A 6,185-nucleotide genomic window follows, 5' to 3' on the forward strand; every position below is an offset into this window, starting at 1 on the left:
GGAAGTGGGCGAACGACACCACATAGCTATCTAGCAGTGAAGATAGATCCTCCTTGCTGGGCAGCAGCCACTCCTCGCCCGAGGTCCGCGTGCGGAGAAGACCACAACGGATGAGGCCTTCCATGCGCTAGAAGGTGATGTCAGAGCGGCACCATGGATCCATTGGAGGTCAGGGTGGACATATGTGAGCTCGATGATGATGGGGATGCGGAGGCAGGAAACCTAAGCAATTGGTGATGGTGGTCATGGCAACGGAGGCAAGGTTGCATGGTATGGAACCTTGGGGGCAAACCCTTTGGTTTTATAGGGGCGACGGGTGCGAGGAAACCAACTACGTGCCTAGATCTCCGCGCCTACCATGATCTGCCTCTACATCTCGCCATAGGACGTGGGCATGCAATCTCTGCCCATTCCCTTGGAAAACTTGTTGGACATTTCGCCTCTTCAAATGGGCCACAACTCATCATTAGTAATGGGAATACAGATTTAAAAGCGACTCTATAGCCCGGCTAGGCTCAGAAGTTCGCAGGTCGGCCCATCGACGGGTTCAGCAACCGCTCTAGGCACCTTAGGGTGAGAGGTGGAAAGGGATGGGCCCGCTAGTGGCCAGTACCTGGGCGTATGAGTGCTGCAGGCATCTCGGCCAATGTTCGAGTCTCGGCCGATTACGATCCATGATTTTCTTCCAAAGAAAGATACTTAGCCCTCAGGACCAGTCAAACAGATCTGAGAGCTATATGGATTGACCGCTGGGAGTCTAGGGTCAATCACCAAGCTGACCCAAGCCAATCCCCATGAATGTGATGCCGAGGGCCCCACTCAGACTAGCCTATTAACAGCTCACCGGATGCCATGATTCGTCCTCAGAGGAAAATCATGGCATGGCTCGGTCCCTCTATTTTTGTTGGAAAAAATTCTTGAGGGAAGACAATCGCAAAGGCAAACCGATCCTTGATCGGGCCCTTGCTATGAAAGGGGCTCGATGAAAGGGAATCATGGCCCTAGGTCATGCTGTGGGCAACCATAGAAGGCTAAGGCCTTCAGAGTATTCTGATTCGGAAAAAGCCTCTGAAGGTGTATTCTACTCCACCATAGGCTCGGGGGCTACTGTCGGGGACCAATACTAGGGTACCCAAAGAGGAGGAGCTAATAACCATCAACATTGATACTTCCGAGCAGTCAAGAGCATAACTATAGCTCCAACTAACCCCCAGGTACGGAAGCTCAACCTCGCCCGAGCTCTGAGGCTCTAGGCTTTGCCTCGCCCAACCTCTAAAGGCTAGTTCTGCCTCACCCAGCCTCTGTGGGAGGACTCTACCTTGCCCGACCCCAAGGCTATGGGCTCCGCCTCGCTCGACCTCTAAGGTCTAGTTCCGCCTCGCCCGACTGCTAGGGGACGACTCCGCCTCACCTGACCTCGAGGCCACGGGCTCCGCCTCGTCTGACCCTTGGGTCATGCTCTACATTGCCCAACCCTTGGGTCTATGCTTTGCCTCACCCAGCCTCAGAGGGCTGGTTCCACCTCACCTAGCCTCTAGCAGAGGACTCAACCTCGCCCGACACCAAGGCCATGGGCTCCACCTTGTTCGACCCTTGGGTCTGTGCTCCACCTTGCCTGGCCTCTAGGGGAGGACTCCACCTCACCTGACTCTAAGGCTATGAGCTCCACCTCGCTCGACCTCTGAGGGTTAGCTCTGCCTCACCTGACACTAAGGCCACAGGCTCTGCCTTGCCCAACCCCTAAGGGTGGCTCCACATCACCCAACCCCTAAGGATGGTTCTGCCTCACCCAACCCCTAAGGGTTGGCTCTGCCTCACCCAACCTCTAGGGAGGAACTCCGCCTCGCTCGACCCTAAGGCCGAGGACTCCATATCGTTTGACGGAGAGCCATACCACCGCCAACCACTCCAGGTCCAAGCGTATGGGCCTGGGTCAAAGCTCTGACGCTAAGGAGGTGACCGACATGCCCCAATATAACCTATGGCCGTGACGGGCCATACATGGGGATTCACATCAGGAACAACATCGGGCATACATGTATTGTTTTGCCTAATCCTCGTATAGGCACTGATAGGCGCATCAGTTCACCACGACGTCTGCTATGACGGAGTGGAACGCCATGACTAGGAGACGACGCTTATGCATGGCACCATTGATAGATAGGGTCATGACATGGAGCTATCCCTATTGATGTCTACAGGGTCGGAGGTACCCGCATGAAGAAAAAGAAGAGCTCTGTGATACTGGAGGACTTCTTCTCCTTCTTGTTCTCCCCTTTTTCCTCGACTATAACCTGGGCTTTCTCTTAGACTATAAAAGGGAAAGTAGGGTGTCCCATGAGGGAGACTCTCGACTGCACTCAATTCAAACAGATCAAAACACATCACACCGATTTCAACTCAAACCCTGAACCGATTAGAACACACAAGCACATAGCAGAGAAGTGACTGAGCTCTCAGCACCCATTCATTCCTCTCACCAGAGACTTAGGACCTATCCCTCTCTCAACCATTTGTAACCCCTGCTATGAACTTTCAGTGCTAGTAACACAAGCAACAATAATGAACTAGGCATAGGGACATTCTACCTGAACCAGTATAAACCTCGTGTCCTCTTAGCACACCATCTGAGCCAAACGCGCAATATTAGAAATTTACTTGTTGGTGGCAACTTGAAACACCGACAATATCCTACATATGTACTTAATTCCATTGCCAAACATAGGTCTAGGGGTTTAAATTAATAAATTCCATGAGTTTTGCTGAATCTATGAATGCAAGAGGATTTAATCATAAAACCATCAAGGAGGACCTATTCCTGAAAGCAAATCACGTTTATCCACGACGATACCTACTTGGGAAGACTCTAGAACACTCCAAAAGTCTCTCCATCAAAGATGGGGCCCACCTGTCATAGAGATAGGCTGGCCAGCCCCACCTGTAGGCCGGTCGGCCTAGTGGGGCCACATGTCAGTCTCTCCTTCGTACGTTGGTTTCTCACCACCTTGAAGATCAAATCTATGTCGTTGTTTCAAGTCGGTTTGATCTGAGGGTCCAGAATTGATGCTACCCCCTATATATAGCAGCCCCTACTCCCCTCACTAAAGCCATCCTAAAACCCTTATTCATATCCTCATCTCAGGATCAGGGCATCGCATTCAAGAGAGATTGGTCCTCTAGTTATGATCTATTCTTTGTACACAATAGAGAGAGAGTAAGGGAAGTGTTTGGAGGAAGTACCGGCCTATCGATGCTACCTCTACGGCTTGTACTTTGGTGGATCTAGGCTTCTCCATGTCAACATTTGAGATACTTCTAGTAACTGATTTCTATTTAGATTAAGTTTTGTGCTCTTTTATTCATGGGTTCATAGGTCTTTTGAGTACTCTAGTTCTTGCTAGCTGGATTAAAGTAGTAATCGTTACCATAAGCGTGGTGCTTAGGCTATTAGCTACCTGTGTTTGCTCCCTGCTCCTTGGTTGTATGGTAGTAGTGGAAGGTGACAGCCCCATCTATCCTTTGTAGTCCACTCTAAATTGAGCAGGTTCTTAAATTAGTAGGACCATAGTCACGTCGACAGAGTTATCTATTAGCGGTGTTTTACCATCTAAGTGGCGTGCCAAAGTGAACACTAGAATCATAAGCCTTGCTTTGCATAGGGTCATAACCATAGGAATCCTCTCTACTCATACCTTAAACCTTGATTGCTATCCCTGGATAAACTAATTGTTAGACAACACACATGTTTTTTTGTGGATACGATACTCGATAGTACTCCGGGTGAAAACTACTTCGATACCTATGTGCTTGTGGATTTTGCCTCTATGTGCCACCACAGGTGTCAACAACTAGCAATGCTCAATAACAAGGCTACATGAGCCAAATTAGAGAGCTCATATTACTTAGCTACACAAACTAAGCAATGTGACTAACAAGTCTACTCAAGCCAATTAGTCACGCAAGGGAGCTACTTCTATGCTACACAAGCAAGAAGGTAACTAGCAAGATACACAAGCTAACTAATTGCAAGAGCAACTACACAAGTACAATATACAAAATAAGTAAATGCAAGCTTGTGTAAGGGAATTGCAAACCAACGGGATGAACAAGGTTGACACGATAATTTTTATCCCAAGGTTCACTTGTTTGCTAACAAGCTAGTCCCCATTGAGACAAGCTCCAAGGTTGCCACTAGTCCTCTTGCTAGTGGTGACCCACAAGTCACACTCTCCCATGTGGAGTGCTTACCACAAGCTCTAGCACTTGACCTGGTCAGACCACTTGTCACTCTTCGTGTCTCGCTCTACTAGAGTTGCTCTTCGCAGCTCTCGAGGGATGGGCACAAAACCCCTCACAATCACTTCTCCGGAGCACCGCGCAATCTTCCTTGTGTGCTTCGATGGAGACCACCACCAAGCCATTTAGGAGGTGGCAACTTCCAAGAGTAACAAGCACCACCGGCTTACAACTCGAACACCTAGTGTCACTCGATGCAATCTCATAATGCAATCACACTAGAATCACTCACTCGCAATTGATTCGCACTCTTGCAAGCACAAGTGAGTTAGAGGCTCTCCTAGCACTCCCCAAGCATGAACACTAAGTTCCAAGGGTGCCAAGCATGTGCCAAGGCCGGCCACACACTCCTTTTATAGCCCCAAGGGCTAAAATAGCCATTACACCCAGCATCCTGATTTCTACGCACTGACCGGACTCACTGCTGTAGTGACTGGACATGCCCGATCGTAGAGTCTAGTTGCATAGGACATGTTCGGTTGTAGAGTCCAGTCACTTTCCGAGCACCACATGTTTTGACCGCTTGAATATTACTGTTGGGTGCCAACGGCTCCCAACATACGCAAATGAACTCCGCGTCCAGTCACATGACCAGACTCCCCTTTCTCCCACAACCGAACTCGACTCTCCTAGAGTCTAGTCACTTTCAAAGAGGTTCCAGAGAGATCTTGTGCTGATCAGATGCTCTGGTCACTACTGACCGGACTCTACCAGCGTCCGGTCGTAGTGTCCTATCGTAGATTGTTTGTCACTAGAACGACTATAACTTTTAGCTCTGAAGTTCGATTTAGATGATCTTAGACATTTTGGAAAGCTTATGCAGAGGGCTACACATCCCACATGCATATTTGATCCAAAGCAAAATGGATCAACACAAAATTCCAATCCAAGAACCATCATATAGCTCAGAGCACACCAAAAAACCTTTTTCCAAAGGATTCTAACTCCAGGAGATCTTCCAACTTCTTCTCCTTTGCAAATGTGCCAACACTACCAAGTGTACACCACCAAGTGCAAGTGTGTTAGCATTTTCATAAACATTTTTCAAAGGATCAGTCACTCAATTCACCATGCCACTCGATCCTGGCAACGATGCAAAGTTAGATTACTCGAGTGGCACTAGATGACCGATATGTAAACAAGTTTGCCCCTCTAGATAGTATGACCATCTATTCTAAACCCGGTCATGCACTTCTCTACACAACCTTTGACTGGTGAAATGAAATGCCCTATGGATTATACCTTTGCCTTGTGCATTTCATTCCATCTCCTCCAATGTTGATGCAACACATGCGCCAACCTCCATCAACAAATGATATGATCCACTTTATATCATCACATAACACTATTGGTTCATTGATCTTGTGTAGCACCCAATTTTAAGAACAAAACCAGATACACACCATATGTGAGCCTAGGAAGTCAAATCTCACATATAGCTACAAATAAGGGTAATATCAATAGACAATGATCAATATATAACGTACTTAATATAAAGAATATAACCTTAGACAGCAAACAATGGAAAGACAGCTCCGATCTTCGGATGAAGACCCCAATTCCACAGGGATAACTGACTGGTTGATCACAAGCCTAATTCCTCCAAACTCTAACAATCTGGTACCCATCCAGGATTTTTTTCTAAATATGTGAAAAATAAAGCAAGCGTAAGTACATATCGTACTCAACAAATATAACATGGGGCTCATGAGGCTCAAAAGACTGACACTGGTTTAACTGCGATTAGCTTTTAATTGTCATAATTTTTGCATAGGAGTAGCAACAAGTTTATTCACAAGCCCATATAAACATGTGATCAGGTAAACATGAATAATGAATAGCATAAACAATTAACCATTAGTGAGCATCTTCATCATCCATATCATTAG

The sequence above is a fragment of the Miscanthus floridulus genome, chromosome 17, assembly GCF_019320115.1.
Source record: "Miscanthus floridulus cultivar M001 chromosome 17, ASM1932011v1, whole genome shotgun sequence".
Classification (NCBI taxonomy): Eukaryota; Viridiplantae; Streptophyta; class Magnoliopsida; order Poales; family Poaceae; genus Miscanthus; species Miscanthus floridulus.